Below are 19604 nucleotides of genomic sequence, written 5' to 3' on the forward strand. Positions count from 1 at the left end.
CAGAGAGAGAGGGAGACAGAATCTGAAGCAGGCTCCAGGCTCCAAGCTGTCAGCACAGAGCTGGACATGGGGCTTGAACTGACAAACCATGAGATCATGACCTGAGCTGAAGTCTGCCACTTAATGGGTTGAGCCACTCAAGTGCCCCTATTTTACCCATTTAAAAAACTGACTTGTCTTTTTATTATTGAGTTGTAGGGGCTTTTAAATTTCCTTTATCAGACACATGTCTTGAGAATATTTTCTCTCAGCCTGTGGCTTGCCCATTTGTTTTCTTTAAAAACATTTTTTAAAATGTTTATTTATTTTTGAGAGAGAGAGAGAGAGTGTGTGAGTGGGGAAGGGGGTAGAGAGAGAGAGATGGAGACAGAACTCTAAGTGGGTTCCAGGCTCTGTGCTGTCAGCATAGAGTCCAATGCGGGGCTTGAACTCACGAACTGTGAGACGCTTCACCGACTGAGCCAGCCAGGAGCCCCTGCCCATTTGTTTTCTAAATAGCGTTTTTTTTTTTTTTAAGTTTATTTATTTACTTAGAGTGCATGTGCAGGGGAGGGGCAGAGAGAGAGAGAGAGAGAGAGATAGATAGAGAGAGAATCCCAAGCAGGCTCCACACTGTTAGCACAGAGCCAGACTTGGGGCTCAAACTCACAACCATAAGATCATGACCTGAGCTGAAATCTACAGTCGGATGCTTGACTGACTGAGCTACCCAGGTGCACCTTCATGGTGCTTTTTAATTAATGGAAGTTTTTAATTTTATAAAATCCCATTTATCTTTTATGGTTAGAGCCTTCTGTCCTATTTAAAAAATCTTTGCCTATCACAAGATCATAAAGAAATTTTTCCTCTTTTTTCCCCCCTCTGAAAGCTGTATAGTTTTAGCTTTTACATTTAGATTTTGTTGAATCCTATTTTAACCGTAAAGCTCTATCACTGTTTGATTCATTTTATATTTTTGTATCTTAGAAAAGGTCTTATTCCTTTCTGATTTCCACACAACCAAGGGGGATGCCTGCCAATATTTCTTTCACAGACAACTCTAGCTCAGTCAACTGAGGTGACGTACTGCAGGCATCCCATGAGATTCTGTATTCATGCCCCCTCTCCTGAACTTGCACATTTTTGTAAAGCACATTTTTTTTTACATGTCGCCTCACTGATCCTCACAACAACTCACCAAAGTAGGCAGAGTCACTTTCATTTTAAAAAACAAGGAAATTGACAATCAAAAACAAAAGGACTTGTCCAAGATCATTCAGTGAATAAATGACAATTAGACAGGACTCAGGATAACTTAACTTTTGTTAGTTAAGAATGTAATGAGAGTATACTATACATGTGACTTTATTTCAAACACAACACACACCTCTTAGACTTCTTTCCTGGGAATGACTTGTTCTATAACAATACAAGTTTAATACTGTGGGCCATGAGCTCTAATAAACTTGAAAACAATAGGGTAGAAGAGCTCATTGCAGATCCCCTCTGCACCCTGATTAAATGGAGAGACATGGGAGATGATGATGGGGAAGGAATAGAGAGTCCAGAATAGGAAGAGAGTGAAAGAAAGCTCTCAGAAGACGGGCCCAATAGCTATGCCTAGTAGGAAGATAGTGGTTGGGTTTAGCCAGCATAAAGTTATGAAGTCTAGCTCTCCAGAATCAGGGAAAGCTTTCCATGAGAGCCCTTTTCCTGGCCCCCATTCCAAATGGATGTCTCTTGGCCTAACATAATAATACTATTTATTAGTGATCATTCACTGAGCTCTTACATGCCAGGTGATTTACATATGTCATCTCTAGTTCCACTATGATCTTTTAGAGTAGGCACAATCATTCCCACTTCACAGATGAGAAAACTGAAGCTTAGCAAGAGTAAATCGTTTGCCTACAATTACACAGCTGAGATGGAACAACACAAACCCAGGTCTGCCTAACTCCTAATTCTTCCTACTACAACAGCCTCCCAAAGAAAATGTTCAGGGGCCACACCCTTTTCCAAAAGTACCGGCATTTATTCTGCTACTACAGCAGCTGCTTCCTACCTTTCCTGTATAGGCCCACACTTGAACCTCCACTTACATAATTTGGATTTACCCACTTCTCTATTCTCTGAACCGACAGTCCCTTTTATATTACCACCTCAGTAATATGAGTGTTATTAAACACTCTTCAATCCACTTCTGTCTCAGTTCCCAGCCCTCACCTTCCTGCCCCATTCATAGTCCCCAAGGCCTCTTTTCCCTGTTCTGTAGTTCACATTCCTAGATGCTTCCTGGGAACTAACACCCTCCCTCCTGCAACTTCCCAGTGTATTTGCCATAATTGCACAATGTGGAACTACTGACTGTATGTATGTGCCCATATTTGCACAATGTGGAACTACTGACTCCTTTTAGCATATGTATTTGAATCATTCACCAAGGTGGTCAGTGGAAATGGGAATTTAAGGAACTCTTTCTATCTGCTCAGCAATAGGTCAACTCTGGGCAGGAGAATGTTCTAAACTCCAGAAGAAAGGTTTCCCCTGTCTTTGGTCATCAGCATCTTTCTGCCAGTCATAAAACTCTTTCCCTCTTTTCTTGGCCTCCTGAAGGAAGACTGGGAAGACAGCAGTATTCAGTTGCTCTTCTCTAACAACCTGACCTTGATCTGTGGCCCGATGAGGAGCGTCAATAGCACTGATAACTGTTTTCCTGTCTGAGTCTTCTCTTGGGCACGACTGAAGGGAAGAGACAAAGAGGGTGGATTTGGGAGGACCAGCTTATGCTTAGGTCTCTTCCCGATAGGAATCTAGGTCTGTATAAGGAGACTGATTATAACAGGTCAGCTGTAGGCATTACAGTGACTGACTCCTCACATTCCCCCTCCCCCAATATACTATAGAGCCTCTTGGTCAACATTCTTTCTTATTCCATCCTTACCTGCAGCCTGGTGGCTCCATGGCAACAGAAGATATGGTATGCGTGTCTATGGGCATGTATGTTTATGTATGGAGGAAAAGAACGGGTTGGATGCTTCCCAGCCCTTCCTCTTGAGAGCTGCTTGGATCCCAGCATATTCTCCATCATAAACTTACAATAGCTTTAGGGGTGTCTCCTCCCATTAAGTCTTTGTTCCTAGATCTGACCCCCCTTCACCATGACCCATACTATAGCAGCCTCATTAGAAACGCCCAGAAAAGAGGGGATCTTCTGTTGCTTGACAAAATAGCATTAGCCCAAGCCTCTGCACCACAGCCCAAATGTATGCATGGACGAGCTCATCTAATGTTTGCTCTCATGCTTGCACTCTCTCTCTCTTTGCTCTCTCTCTTTCTGTCGGAAGGACAAAGCCAACCCTCAGAAGCCGGGGTCCAAATGTGCTGATCGGTTATCCTAGCGTCTTTGCCCTGCCCCTCCCCCAGCTCCGCTAAGCCATACCTCTGTAAGGAGCCTTGAGCTGTACCCGGAGGCTTCTGTTCCTTTTGCACTGCAACCAAGCTCTACCTCGACAGTTCCAGCTGAGGCATTGTTCCACGGGACCACACAGGGGGAACTGAACCGATTTCCTAAGATCTGATTTCTGCTAATACAATGGCATCGTTGCTAATGCAGGGAGGCTGCGCAATCCCAGCCCCAGTATCCTTGCTGCTGCCGCTGCTACTGGTGCTGCGGTGACGTTGCTGCTAAGGGAAGGGGGAAGGGAAAGGAGCAGGCATGCCCACAGTACAGCCACTCAGCCTCCCTCCCTGTCAGTCCCTGTGGGCCCTTTAGCCTAGGGAAGGGGGAGGGGAGAGAAAGCCACAGAGGGCAGCCAGGGCTGGAAGACTGAGAACTCTCAAGGCAGCAAAGAAAATTAGACCAGAGAGCTGGGTCTAGCTTCTCTTTTGCTCTTAGGAGTCTCAGGGAAAAAGTCTGGGCAGAGCCTTAGAGCTTCCTTCCTTCCTTTAGGCCCCTCCTTTTAGATCTTAGCCAGAAACCTCTCCCTCCTCTCTTCACCCACTCTGAATGACTCCTTGTTTTCCAGCTTTTTCCTTTCACTAGGATTCCAGACTAGCCTCAGGGCAGAGCAGCCATCCTGGGAGGGGGTTTCTGAAACCTTGAAGGGAGGTTTCAGGGACCAGGCATCATTCTGTCAGCAGGTAGAGTCTTTGTGTATCCCAGCTAGATTCAGCACTAGGCTTTCTGGGGTGTGCCTCTTCAGAGAAATGAGGTCTGTCTCAGAAAAAAGAGAGACTGGGCCATAGGCAGGCTTCTATACACAGGGTGGTAGTGAGCCTTAGGACCGAGTTGGGCACAGGTCCCTTCCTAACACAGAGTCTGATTCAGTTCCCTACGTCTTCAGAGGTTCTGTTAGTGTGGCCGGAACAAAACCTTCTCCCTTCACCTGCATCAGGTTTTGGTCAAGTGCCTGCCAAGTGGCATCCAGCTGAGCCAGTGGTGAGGCAGAATCCATTTGACCAGGCTGAGGGGCCAGGAAGCTTATTTTCCTAGGGAAAGGAAGGCTAAGGAAAGGGAGAGGTCTTCCCTCTGCCAGAGAAAAATCTCAGTTCTGCCTGTAGGTCTACAGAGCCCTTCACCCCTTCCCAGCTCCACTTTCCTCAGGTTCTGGGCCAGTTCTGTGGGAATCAGTAAACAGTGGAGAAGCTACAGCCAGAGCCAGTTGTACAGTAAGCAGCAGCACTGTCTGTCTACTTCAGGTCACTGCCCCCTGCTGCCACCCTTGATGGCAAAGACAGTTACAAGCTGGGGACCTATCTAGGTCTCCTCTCAGTGTTGACTAGTATCTGGATCCCTCAGCCAAGCCACTGGATTTCAGGTCCCTAGAAAGAAGGCTTGGGTCCAGTGGCCAGGACCACAGCAACTACCACTCAGGATCCACAAGAGATATAGTTTCTTTCCCCTTATTGCTTCTTCTATTTCCTATGTGACCCATGAGTCTACAGATGATATGCTAAAATGAACAGAGTTGCAGAGAGAACAGAGAAGTAGGTAAAGTTCCAAAAACCCACCTCCAACCTAAATCTGTTTGAGGGGCAAAGGCACCTTGATCTCATAAAGCAGGAAACAATGAGGAAGGAAAGGAGAGAAGGAGGCTGCTTCATAAAACTGACCATTAGTGGTTTTCACAAGGAGACTGAAAGCAGCAGAAATGGTGTTGGTGTCACTGTACATGCATACCTCCTTGTATGGAGCGTCACTTTATTATGTTTTCAGATACTGCATTGTTGTTGTGTTTTTGTTTGTTTTTTGGCAACACTGTGTGGAGCAAGTCTATCAGTGCCATTTTTCAAACAGGATTTTATTTTGTGTCTCTGTGTCATATTTTAGTAATTCTCACAATATTTCAAACTTTTTCATTATTATTAAATTTGTTATGGTGACTTGCGATCAGTGATCCTTAAAAAAATTTTTTTAAAGTTTATTATTTTGAGAGAGAGAGAGAGAATGTGCACGTGCATGTGAACAAGTAGGGGAGGAGCAGAGAGAAAGGCAGAGTAAGAATACCACATAGGCTCTGTGCTGTCAGCTCAGAACCTAACACGGGGCTTGATCTCATGAATAGTGAGATCATGACATAAGCTGAAATCAAGAGTTGGAAACTTAACCAACTGAGCCACCCAGGCGCCCCATGAATAGTGATCCTTGATATAACTATTGTTAATTGTTTTGGGGCACCATGAACCATGCCCATAAAAGATAGTCAACTTAATAAATGTGTGTGTTTTGACCGCTCCACTGTCTGGCTGCTCCCCTCCCTCTCTCCTTCCCCTTTGGGCTTCCTTATACCTTGAGACATAATAATATTGAAATTAGGCCAACCAATAACCCTACAGTGGCCTCAAAGTGTTCAAATGAAAGGAAGAGTTTCACATCTCTCACTTTAAATTAAAAGGTAGAAATGATTAAGCTTAGTGAGGAAGGCATGTTTATTTATTTTTATTTTTATTTTTTTAATATGAAATTTATTGTCAAATTGGTTTCCATATAACACCCAGTGCTCATCCAAGGAAGGCGTGTTTAAAGCTGAGATAGGCCAAAAGCTGGGCCTCTGTGTCAAACACTTATCCAAGTTGTAAATGCAAAAGAAAGTTCTTGAAGGAAGTTAAAAGTGCTACTCTGCTAAACACGAATCATAAGAAAGCAAAACAGCCTTATTATTGATATGGAGAAAGCTTCAGTAGTCTGGATAGAAAATCAAGCCAGCCACATTTCCTTAAGCCAAAGCCTAATCCACAGCAAGGTCCTAACTCTCTTTAATACTGTGAAGGCTGAGAGAGGTGAGGAAACTACAGTAGAAAAGTTGGAAGCTAGCAGAGGTGGCTTCATGAGGTTCAAGGAAAGAGGCCATCTCCGTGACATAAAGTTGCAAGGTGAAGCAGCAAGTGCTGATGTAGAAGCTGCAGCAAGTTATCCAGAAGAGCCAGCTAAGATCATTAACGGAGGCGGCTACATGAGACAACAGATTTTCAATGTAGACAAAACAGCCATATATTGGAAGAAGATGTCTTCTAGGACTTTCATAGCTAGAGAGGAGAAGTCAGTTCCTGGCTTCAAACTTCAAACGATAGGTTGACTCTCATTAGGGGCTAAGGCAGCTGGTGACTTTAAGTTGGAACCAGTCAGTGTTCATTCATATACCATTCCAAAAATCCTAGGGCATTTAAGAATTATGCTAAATCTACTCTGTCTGTGCTCTGTAAATGGAACAAAGCCTTGATGACGGCACATCTGTTTACAACATGGTTTGCTGAGTATTTTAAGCCCACTGTTGAGGCCTACTGCTCAGAAAAAAAAAAAAGATCCCTTTCAAAATACCACTGCTCGTTGACAAGGCACCTGGTCACCAAAGAGTTCTGATAGAGAGTTACAATGACATTAATGTTATTTTCAAGCCTGCTAACAGAACATCCACTCTGCAGCCCATGGGTCGAGAAGTCATTTCAACTTTCAAGTCTTATTGTTTAAGAAATACCTTTCATCAGGCTCTAGTGCCATATATAGTGATTCCTTTGATGGATCTGGGCAAAGGTAATTGAAAATCTTCTGGAAAGGATTCACCACATCTGGTGCCATTAAGAACACTCATGATTTATGGGAAGAGTCAAAATATCAACATTAACAGGAGTTTGGAAGAAGCTGATTTCAACCCTAATGGATGACTTTGAGGGGTTCAAGACTACAGTGGAGGAAGTGAGTGCAGATGTGGTGGAAATAGCAAGGGAACTAGAATTAGAAGTGGAGCCTGAAGATGTGACTGAATTGCTATTACTGTCATGATAAGATTTTAATGGATGAGGAGTTGCTCCTTATGGATGAGCAAAGAAAGTGGTTTCTTGAGATGGAATCTACTCCTGGTGGAGATGCTGTGAAGACTGTTGAAATGACAGCAAAGGATTTAGAAATTACATAAACTTAGTTGATAAAGCAGTGTGGGGTTTGAGAGAATTGACTCTAATTTCAAAAGAAGTTCTACTGTGGGTGAAATGCTATGAAATGGCATTGAATGCTATAGAGAAATTGTTTGTGAAAGAAAGAGTCAATAAATGTGGCAAACTTCATGGTCTTATTTTAAGAACTTGCCACAGTCACCCCAACCTTCAGCACTCACACCCTGATCAGTCAGGAGCCATCAACACTGAGGCAGGACCTTTTACCAGCAAAAAGATTACAACTCACTGAAAGCTAAGATGATGGTTAGCATTTTTTAGCAATAAAGTATTTTTAAATTAAGGCATACACCTTTTTTAAGACATAATGCTATGGCACACTTCACAGACTGTAGTATAGTATAATTGTAACTTTTATATGCACTGGGAAACCAAAATAGTCATTTGACTTGCTTTATTGCAATATTCACTTTATTGCAGTGATCTGGAACAGAACCCACAACACCCCTGAGGTATGGCTGTACTTCCCTCTTCCCTGAAACAGACCTCAAAGTGGGTTGGATAAGGAGCTTTAGTGTAGGGCAAAGCCAATCCCCATGACCAAGCATAGACTTCTAGCTTCTTACTATAAGAGCTCGAGGGCCATGGTCTTTGTCCCTGAGATTTCTGTGAAGCTAAGCCATGCATTGTACTGGAGAGCCACTACTTAGGAAATGTTTGTAGTTGCCTATAGAAGGTGGCAGCTTTCACATTTTAAGTGCTTGGCTTACTTCACCACACCATCACCTATCTTCTACCCACTACTGCCAAAGATCTATAGTGTTTTTGATGAAAGATCAAATTATTTTCCGGTTAGAAACAAAATACAAATATTGTCACATTATAAACCCCAACTGGCTCCTAATTAGTATTCTCACCTGCAATTTACCTTCCAGTACTACCAGATTCATCTCCTTAAAGTACTATCTTTCTTCCATATGTCGCTCCTTCTACCTCTTTTAATGGTTTCCCATTATCCAGAGAATTAAGTTCAAACTCATTTTGGCTTTCAAGGTCCTCCATCTTTGCTATCTATCTACTCCCTCTCTTTACAACCCTACTTCCCATACTTCATCATGTAGTCCTTCAAACTTGTTTCACTATCTCATTTCCTTTTTTTTTAATTAATTAATTAATTAATTAATTAATTAAAATGTTTATTTTCAAGAGAGAGAGACAGAGCATGAGAGGGGGAGAGGCAGAGGGAGGGGGAGACACAGAATCCAAAGCAGGCTCCAGGCTCTGAGCTGTCAGCACAGAGACCAACGTGGGGCTTGAACCCAGAAACTGTGAGATCATGACCTGAGCCAAAGTCAGATGCTTAACCAACTGAGCCACCCAGGCGCCCCTATTTTTTTTATTTTTAAATATAATTTATTGTCAAATTGGCTAACAAAAAGTGTTTACAGTGCGCTCTTGGTTTTGGGGGTAGATTCTCATGATTCATCGCTTACATACAACACCCAGTGCTCATCTCAACATGTGCCTTCCTCAATGTCCACCACCCATTTTCCCCTCTCCTCTCCCCCCTCTCCCATCAACCCTCAGTTTGTTCTCTGTATATAAGAGTCTCTTATGGTTTGCCTCCCTCCCTCTCTGTAACTATTTTTTCCCCTTCCCTTCCCCCATGGTCTTAAGTTTCTCAAGTTCCACATATGAGTGAAAACATATGATATCTGTCTTTCTCTGACTTATTTCACTTAGCATAATACCCTCCAGTTCCATCCATGTTGCTGCAAATGGCAGGATTTCATTCTTTCTCATTGCCAAGTAGTATTCCCATAATCTCATTTCCACTCTGCTGCCTTTGTTCAGATTCTCCTACCTGTTACACTTGGATCTCTACTCAGAATTATTCAGAATCTACAAGGCTCAGATCAACTCATCCGCCAAGTCTTCACTGATCAGCCCAGAGCCAGAAATTATCGGTCTTCTGAACCTGTGGCTACAGGCTGTGAGTTTTACAGACAGGAAAAAAATCCCACAAAACTCAGTAGATCAATATGGGATTGCCAATTTCTTACATTGCCAAGTAGCATCATTAAAAAACAAAATAGGGGTGCTTGGGTAGCTCAGTTGGTTAAGTGACTGGCTCTTGATTTCAGCTCAGGTCATGATCTCGTGGTTTGTGCTCTGCACTGAGAGTGCAGAGCCTGCTTGGGATTCTCTTTCTCTCCCTCTCTTTGCCCCTGCCATGCTCTCTCTTTCTCAAAATAAATAAATAAACTTAAAAAAAAACTTTGCATCAACTATCATCATTTCATAAAAATAAGCATATCATTACTTTTCTCATTTCATTGCATACTGATGCAAAATTCATGAAAAAGTAGCATTAGTCCACAAACAGTTTTGATTAAGTAAATCATTTGTCTTTTGATGCGTTTATTGTTCTTTTTTTCATATCCACTTTAATGTCTCTTTTAACTGCAAAGTCCAAGTTAAATTCATCTTTGCCCAATATCCAGCGTATAAGACAGAATTTTTATTTTGTGTTTCCCACAAAACCTAGCACAGTGCTTGGGCAGATAGAAAATGGTGAGTCCAAGTCTTGTTGAACACGCGTAGTATAAAAAAAGATGAGCCTTGAGTGTAAATGAGAGTGAGCAATAGACAGATCTGACTCAAACGGCTTAGAAGAGAAGACTCCTGTTCATGTGGGGGTAAAAAAGATCTGTTAAAAGAAAGCTTTAAAAAAAAAAAAGGAGTAATTCTTCATAACCTCGAGTCAGGCAATATATTCTTAGACACAATGCCAAAAGTCCAAGTGACAAAAGAAAACATAAAGTGGACTTCATAAGAATTTAAAGCTTTTTGCTTCAAAGGATACAATCAAGATAGTGAAAAGACAACCCACAGAATGGGAGCAAATATTTGCAAATCATATTTCTTTCTCTTTTTTAAAGTTTTATTTATTTATTTTGAGACGAAGGGAGAGAGAGAGCGAGAGAGAGAACACGAGCAAGGTTGGGGCAGAGAGAGGGAGAGAGAGAATCCCAAGCAGGCTTTGTGCTGGCAGCGCACAATCCCCAATGAGGGGCTTGAACTCATAAACTGTGAGATCATGACCTGAGCTGAAACCAAGAGTCAGATGCTTACCCAACTGAGACACCCAGGCACTTCTGCAAATCATATTTCTGATAAGAGATTGCTATTCAGAATATATAAAGAACTCTTAACAACTCAATAATAAAAAGATCTATAACTCAATTAAAAAATGGACAAAGGATTTGAATAGATATTTCTCCAAATAAGACATAAAAATCGTCAATAAGCATATGAAAAGAATTCCAATGTCATTTGTTATTAGGGAAGTGCAAATCAAAACTAAAATGAAATACCACTTCACCCTTCTAGAATGGCTAAAATCTAAAAGACGGACAATAACAAGTATTGATGATAATGTGGAGAAATCAGAACCCTTATACATGGCTGGGAGGATTGTAAAATGGTGCAATCACTTTGGAAAACAGTCTGGAAGTTCCTTAAAATGTGAAATATAGAGTTACCATATGACCCAGAAATTCTACTCCTAGAGATATTCCCAAAAGAAATGAAAACAAAAATTCACACAAAAGCTTGTATACAAATATTCACAGCATTATTCATGATAGCCAAAAAGTGGGAACAACCAAGTGTCTTTCAATAGATGAATGGATAAGTAAAATGTGATATGTTCATAAAATGGAATATTATTCAACAAAAAAAAGGAATGAAGTACTGAAACATGTTACAACATAGATGAACCTTGAAAACATTACTCTAAGTGGAAGAAGCCAAATATGGAAGGTCACATATGATTTGACTGCATTTATATGAAATGTCCAGATTAGGCAAATCTATGGAGACAAAAAGTAGGCTAGTGGCTGACAGGGACTTGGGGAACGGGGAAAATAGGGAATGATTGTTATCAGGTATGGGATTTCTTTGTGGGATGATGCAAATGTTTTAAAATTAGATTGTGGTGATAGTTGCTCAACTCTGTGAATATGCTAAAAACAACTAAACTGTATACTTTAACTGGTGAAACAAGGTACATCAATTATATCTCCATTAATCTGTTAAAAGGAGTAAGTTGCAACAGCAATGAACAGTGTTGCTCAGCTCCACAGAGACAGAAGTCTTTGAAGTCTCTGCAACTGAGTAAGGGTGATGGAATTTCAGGTATACAGAAAGCAGAGGCATTTCTGGCATCACTGGCATGTCAACCCAAGGACCTGAGACAATACCCTCTTTCTCCTGTTTTTTTTCAACACAAAAATTCTTAAAAGAATAGATTATGTTGGGGCGCCTGGGTGGGACTTTGGCTCAGGTCATGATCTCACCACTTGGCTCATGGGCCCACAATGGGTTCTGTGCTGACAGCTCGGCGCCTGGAGCCTGCTTCGGATTCTGTGTCTCCCTCTCTCTCTGCCCCTCCCCACTTGTACTCTGTCTCTCTCTCTCAAAAAAATAAAAAAAATAAAAAGAATAGATTATGTTAACTTTATTTTCTCCCTAACCATTTCTTAACTACCTAAAGTCTGTCTGTCTTGTAATACTTGGTCTGAAATAGTTTAATTTTGAACTTACATTATTTAAACTTTTTTATTTGGCTATTTTCTCCTATTGAAACCCTCTTTTCCCTTTGGCTTTAATCTTCCTAGTTCTTCCTCTTAGATCATTCTTTCTTCATGGTTTAATAAACCAATACCTGGCACACTTTTAAATGTAGACTTATAGTCAAATATACTCAAATTTAAAAATTTTACAAATAATGAAAAATAATGTAGATTTACAGCAAGGCTCAGATGTGAAGTCTTTTCAACTTGAGAAGAATTTGGCCCTTCCCATTATGCCACTGATTTCCAAATCTTACATTCTTCCAGAACTTCCAGAATCAAATCTCTATTGCCTATTAGACACTTTACCATTACCTCAAATTCGACACATCTAACTAAAGTCAAACTGAATTTTCTATTTCAAATCAGCCTTCTTTGGACTATCAGTAACAAACACAAGCTTGAAAACACTGAGAGTTATGTGGACTCTCTCTACATTCAATCACCAAGTCATGCCGAATCTTTTTTCAAATATTTTCGGCATTGATCTAATAATTTATTGTGCTTTACTATATTCCAACTATTATGCTAAGCACTAACTTACATTATCTCATTTAATCCATATAACCACTCTCTAAGCTAAGTATTATTATGTCTATTTTATGGATGAGAAATGAGGTTCAGGGATATTAAAAATCTTCCTAAGATAACTCAGTCAGTAAATATCTGATCTGAGATTCAGATAAAGAAATGTCTGATTCTAAAGTCAGTGTTCTTATTAACCACTTGTTATATTGCCTCTCAAATTCCCACTCTTACTCCCAATCTTTCTAATTCAGATCTGCATTACCTCTCCTTTGAATTGTTATATACTTTTTCTACTAGTTTCATGCTTTCTAGTGCTTTCATTCCGTCTCTTTCCTCCCAGCTATCCTATTTAATGACACAAGATTAATCTTCCCAAAGCACAGCCTTCAATATATCACCTTATTACTAAAAAGTCTTCAATGGCTCCTTACTGCCTACAGGATAATCCAAATTCCTTAATGTGACATTCAAAATTCCTTCCTACTTATTGAACCATGTTCCATTACATGCCAAATTTATTCTGAATTCTGAGTTTTGGCTTACTCCACTGGGAAGATATCTGGAATACTCTCTCCCTATTTCTCTTTTCTTTTCTTTTCCTTCCTTTTCTTTTCTTTTCTTTTCTTTTCAAGGACCTAGCTCAAAGCCTACCATGTCTGGATGCTTTTCTTTCTTCTCCTCCTCCTCCTCCTCCTCCCCCTCCTCCTCCTCCTCCTTCTTTTTTTTTTTTTATTTAGATCCTCTTTAATTCTTAATTCTTTTTTTTTTCAATATATGAAATTTTTGTCAAATTGGTTTCCATACAACACCCAGTGCTCATCCCAAAAGGTGCCCTCCTCAATACCCATCACCCTTCTTCTTCTTTTTAAAATGTTTATTTTTGAGAGAGAGAGAGAGAGAAAGTGTGAGCAGGGGAGAGGCAGAGAGAGAGAGAGAGAGAGAGAGAGAGAGAGAGAGAGAGAGAATCTGAAGCAGGCTCCAGGCTCTGAGCTGTCAGCACAGAGCCTAACGCAAGGCTTGAACCCATGAGGAGTTGAGAGATGGATCATGAACTGAGCCGAAGTCAGGCACTCAACCAACTGAGCCACCCAGGTGCCCTGGAAGCTTTTCTTAATCACAGGAATTTTCTCTTGAACTTCAATACCAATCGTCTGCACAACTCATTTGGTACCAAACCTTGGCCAGTTTATTTTGTTATTTATCTCTTCATGACAGCACATTTTTGCAGTGTGGGGCTGTGTCTTATATCTTGATAGGTAATTATTAGCACAAAACCTTGGAACTTAGTAGGGCATCACCAATGTTTATTTGATAAAGCTACTGGATGGCAAGCCCAGCAGGCTAACTGGACCCAAGATAACTTTTGGGAGCTTAGCTTAGCCTGAGAACAGCACATCTGATGAGAAGGAGGAGAGGAAGGAAGGAAGGAAGATAAAAACCAAAAAGGTGAGACTTAGTAAAAAAATTCTCAGTGCCAAGATCTTAAACTCTTAACCCTTCATTTCTCTCCATTTTCATACCACGGATGGAAAGATGACTAAACAGCTGTGTGTTCAGTCAGCACTTCCCTACCATTTATTCCCAGTCATGATCTTAGAGCATATGTTGCAAAGTGACAGCGTGACAGTCACATCTTGTGTGTCAATAGGTTTTATGTGGCTTGCACAGTAAAAATGCCACCATAAGAACAAAAATTTTGGAGGGGCACCTGGGTGGCTCAGTTGGTTGGGCAACTGACTTTGTCTGAGGTCATGATCTTGCAGTTCATGAGTTCGAGCCCCACATCAGGCTTGCTGCTGTCAGCCTGACAGCACAGAGACCACCTCAGATCCTCTGTTCCCCTCTCTATGTCCCTCCCCCACTTGCGCTCTCCCAAACATAAATAAATATTAAAAATAAAAAAATAAATATATAAAAATTTTGGAGATTTCTAAAAAAAAAAAATAAATTAAAAAAAAAATCTGGATTTCAGTTTGTCTTGCTTGAAAAAACTGACCATGTACCAGGCCCTCATTTCCAGATAGTAACAACTGGCTGGAATTGAGAAGTGGCTGCCCTCATAAGATAGGCATGTGCCCTTCCGTTTGACATGTTCCCATCACTCCTCATGGAGTTTTGTAACTAGCCAGGTTCACTTTATTCATTTGCATTTTGCATTATTTTCCTTGATCCTATAAAGCATTTGAGATTGCAACCCTTGCCCAGAATAACAGGTATGCTTTCTCTTTCTATCCTCAACCCCAGATTTACCTGACATTTCCACAATCATGTTCACTGCAGTATTACTTGCAATAGCAAAAAAATTAAAAAAACATTCTAAATATCAAATTCTATTGGATATTTATGAAGGCTAGTACAGAAAAAGGCTTAAAAGCTAATAAAAAAAAGTAGGATATCAAATTGTATACAGTAACTTCTGCTTCCTGAATATGGTGAACAAGATATTAAGGGAGACCCTTCTACTGCAAAAAAACCTAGATCCTATATAACATACACCTTTTAAAGCATTTCAGGACTCAGGTAAACAGAAGAAATCTCTAAGGCTACTCCTCCTATCCCCCCAAAAGGAGAAAAATCATGAGCTGTGGAGTAAGCAAGGAGGAGGGCCAGGGTTCCTCGTGGGCCAGTTCCCAAAACATTCTGATTGTGGTCAGAATGACAAGCCTTTGGACAACTAAAAGGTGAGGGAGTTAAACCTGAGACTCCTACATTAAGCTGAGACCTTTGAAGTACGTTCAAGTGATCCAGGGATGGTGGTTCCCTCCAACTTTTGGGAGAAGCAGATATGTATTTTCACTGGAGGAAACTACCTCAGCTTAAGCAGACAGGATTCTCAAAATTAAAAAACAAACAAAAATTAGTTAATATCAAAGATCACAAATATACATGGAAGCACCATATATGAATAACAGAGAAAACAACAGATTTAAATTGCAAGGACTTCAGATATTAAAAATGTCAGATGCAGAATACAAATCAGCTATGTGCGAAATGTTTTAAATAAAGGATGAAATCTCAAAGATAACCAAGTAGCAAGAGATTATGACAAAGTCTAGGGATGGTGAAAATAAAACGTATGTGAATATAACCACTGGCTACTAAGCATTCCTATTCCTGGGCCAGGCTGTTTTATGGGGAATCACTATGGTAAAAAAAAAAGGATATGAAGGCTAATGGGAGACACATTATACACCCCATTACAGAGGTGAACAGTAGCCTACTCAAAACAGTGTGTGAAAGTGCTCCATAAACTATAGTGTTTTTATAGAAATGTAAAGCATTGCTATTACTCTTTAAAAATGCTAGCATCCATTGATGATTTTTGTCTGAATCAACTATTATTCTTTCTACGTTTATTAGCTGGCATTCTAATACAAGAACAATTTCTTTTCTTTCTCCCTCCCTCCCTCCCTTTCTTCCTTTGGTATCAGTATAGACTCTTGTAGACTCCTGGGCTCTTTTCTTTCTTTCTTTCTTTCTTTCTTTCTTTCTTTCTTTCTTTCTTTCTTTCTCTCTCTCTCTCTCTCTCTCTTTCTTTCTTTTTTAATTGAATGGGTCATAATCCACTGTTGGTATTACTGATTTTGATGCTCAGATTGTCCCATATTTGGCACTATTTGACTTTTTTCATTGTGAAGACCTTTACTGCTGTGTATAAACTTTTAAAAATTGACTATTTATTTTGGAATAATTTTCAATTTTAGAAAGTCATTTATTTTGAAATAATATTTAAACCATCAAAGATAGTTCAGAGAGTTCCTGAATGTCCTCCAACCAGTTCCTATTACCATTTTACATAATCCTTGTACATTTGTCAAAACAAAGACATTAACATTGTACACATTACCATTAACTAGATTTGCAGACTATTTGGATTTTGCCAGTTTTCCTACTAACGTACATTTTCTCTTATTTGGATTTTTATTTTTATTTATTTTTAAGTTTATTTATTTTGAGAGAGAGAGAGAGAGAGAGAGAGAGAGTGCACGATGGGAGGAGGGGCAGAGAGAGGGAGAGAGAGAATCACAAGCAGCCTCTGCACTGCTGACACGGACCCCGATCCAGGGCTCGAACCCACAAACCGTGAGATCATGACCTGAGACAAAATCAAGGGTCAGACACTCAACTGACTGAGCCACCAACGTGCCCCTGTTATTTGGCTTTTTAAAAAACTAAATGTATATATAACTTTCATAAAACATGTTAGTTAAAAAAAAAAATAAAGCCAAACCAAAAAAATAAAGAAAGAAACCTAAAAAAGATATTCAGATGTGTTTATATTGAGATAAATAGCATGGATATTATTGTTAAGTATAGCTCAGTGAAGAAAAAAGATCTGCATTTTCCACAATCAAGACACTGAGTAGTTGTGGAAACTATCCAGGCAGGTAATTTTTAGTGAAAGCAAGCAGTATTAAAAAATAGATAAGACTATGTGATCCTAGTAGACTTCTGTTCCCAGTCTTTCCCAATAATTTCTTTGCTTAGCTTTCACCTCAGGAAACTCTTCTTTGGAAAACAACAGGAGTACATTTGTTTGTGTTGACCTAGGTCAGATATCCTGTACACCAAAAACAACCTATAGTAGGTAACACCTCTGGCTATGCTTTTACCACAAATTGTAGACTGATTTCAGTAGGAAAAGTCAGAAGTGCTCAAATCATAACAAATCAAATAAACTCTGAGATACTATAGTAGTCTTCTTTTATCTGCAGGGGCTATGTTCCAAGACCCCTGGTGGATGTCTAAAACCACGGAGGGCACTGAACCCTATATATACTATGTTTTTTTCCTATACGTACATACATGTGGTAGTTTAATTTATAAATTAGGCATAGCAAGAGATTAACAGCAATAACTTACAATAAAACAGAACAATTTTAACACTATACTATAATAAAAGTTATGTGGATATGGTCTTCCTTAAAATATCTCATTGTACTGCACTCACCCTTCTTGTGATGATGTGAGATGATAAAATGCCTCTGTGAGAAGATGAAGGGAGATGAATGACATAGGCATTGTGATGTTGTGCTAGGTTACTGACCCTTTGACAACTGTCGGAAGGAGGATCTGCTTCCAGAGGGACCATGGTTGAATGTGCACGGGTTAACTGAAACCGTGGAAAGTGAAACTGTGGATGACTACTGTATACTTCTCCCTGATCTAGAAGCATTCAGAGGCTATTAATTAATATCATGTGAAGAGTTAGTCAATCAATCAAGCAAGCAATCAACCCACAAGCATCCTACTGTGAAGCACTGTGCTGGAAGTTCAGGGGTAAAAGCCCAACTTGAGGGTCTCCTAATTTTGTTAAAATCATTGCCAACATGTCTGTGGAAAGGGCTAAGGCGGCAAGAAAGACATTTCAGGATAAGTGTTAAAGCAGTGGTTTCAAATTTTTTTAGTCCTAATACATAAAACAGAGCTACTCTGGTTGAAACAGGGGAGGCCTAGAGCTCCATACACTCCAAATCCCTCTCTCCACTGTGGGGGTCCCCAAAGGCACTTCTAGGAGAGCCTGTGGCTTAGCGGGAGAAAATCTGAAAACCTCTAGGCAAAGGCAAAGGCAAAGGCAAAGGCAAAGGCAAAGGCAAAGGCAAAGGCAAAGGCAAAGGCAAAGGCATAGGCATAGGCAAAGGCAAAGGCAAAGGCAAAGGCAAAGGCAAGACTGTCCAACATGTTTTGTTGGGTTGGGGAAATGGAGAGTGAAACAAATGATTAACTGATAGAAATCATCTCTTCTCTCTTTCTTCATGGCTCCCAAATCAAAGAAGTGTGGAAAATAATAGATGCGCTAATAGCAGAGTTACTTCTGAGGGCAAAAATGAACTTTCTACATTAATTCAGGAAAATCAATTTGTGTCACTACCCTCCATACCTGCCAAGATCCTATGTCTTTATAGGACTTGAGATTTTTTAAAAAATATTTATTTATTTTTAAAGGAGAGAGAGAGTATGAGCAGGGGCGGGGGCAGAGAGAGAGGAAAACACAGAATCCGAAGAAGGCTCCAGGCTCTGAGCTGTCAGCACAGAGCCCGACGTGGGGCTCGAACCCATGAACTGTGAGATCATGACCTGAGCCAAAGTCAGACGCTCAACCGAGTCATCCAGGCGCCCTAAAGGCCTTGAGATTTGATGGAGATTTTGAATTTCTTACAAGATAAGTGCCTCTCTTTGAAATGTGTGAGAGATGCTGAAAGAATTTGGAGATTGAAGAACTGGTGGTAATAGTGATACCCAAGGGTGTCTGCATGGAGTTACAAGGAAAGAATAAACAGAATGTTAGATGCTTAAGAGCACCTGGCTATGGCATCAGGAGTCCGATTCCACAAATGAAATAGCAGCCAATAATACCCAGAGCTCATCTGTCTTTCCTCCTGGTTACATGTAGCTGCTCCTGAGGAGGCCACTGCTCTGAACTGATATTATGTTATTTTGGATTCCAAATGAGACCAGCCAGCATGCTGGGAGTGTGTTGGAAGAGGCCTGAAGGGTTGTCCCAGACACACCCAACTGCTTCCTTACGAGGACTCCCTAATATAGAATCCTCTTTCTAAGCACAGAGCTTTGCTTTGCTTTCAGCTTCTCAAATATGTCACAGAAAGGTTCAGCTCAAAGTGCACTCCCTAAAGTCAAATACAAACACTATACAAAAGGCGTGGCTCTTAAGTAGAATCGGCTCTTTCCTAGGACTACCTGGTATGGGCAGATCTTCTTTTCCTCAAGTCTGTCTTCCCTTGTGACCTGGAAATATGCAGGCATCTTTCTTTAATGTAATCAAAGTAGCTGACAGAATATCCAGGTGGAACCTGGTGGAACCCCTAATAAGCCTAAGCCTTCACCTCTCAGGCTCAGCTGTACCTGACGCTCCCAAGGCTCCAATTCAATGAATGGAGATTGTAGCACTGGGAATTATAGCTAGGAAAAGAATAAACTAGAAGCCACTGATCCTCACTGAACTATAAAGGGTTGCTTTCCTTTATTCCTTACAAATCTGGTAATAATAAACCTAGTTGTCCCAGAGTCTTTCTCTGCTCAAAAGAGATTATACCTAGTAAAAAAAAA

General features: G+C 40.5%; 1 protein-coding gene across 6 annotated transcripts in view; it reads right to left on the reverse strand.

The window, feature by feature from the left end:
• RUSC2 (RUN and SH3 domain containing 2) overlaps positions 1 to 19604 on the reverse strand; it is an 81226-nt gene that overhangs the window by 34754 nt on the left and 26868 nt on the right. Inside the window, exon 1 of one of the 6 annotated variants that reach the window (XM_053204959.1) lies at positions 3422 to 8950. The exons of 4 other annotated variants lie outside the window; for them this stretch is intronic. The gene's annotated coding sequence lies outside the window, so the exon portion shown is untranslated. Of the gene's footprint in view, positions 1 to 3421; positions 8951 to 19604 lie in introns of those variants that run through there. One more of the 6 variants, XM_053204961.1, reaches the window with a different exon arrangement.

This window comes from Acinonyx jubatus, chromosome D4 (assembly GCF_027475565.1).
Source record: "Acinonyx jubatus isolate Ajub_Pintada_27869175 chromosome D4, VMU_Ajub_asm_v1.0, whole genome shotgun sequence".
Lineage (NCBI taxonomy): Eukaryota > Metazoa > Chordata > Mammalia > Carnivora > Felidae > Acinonyx > Acinonyx jubatus.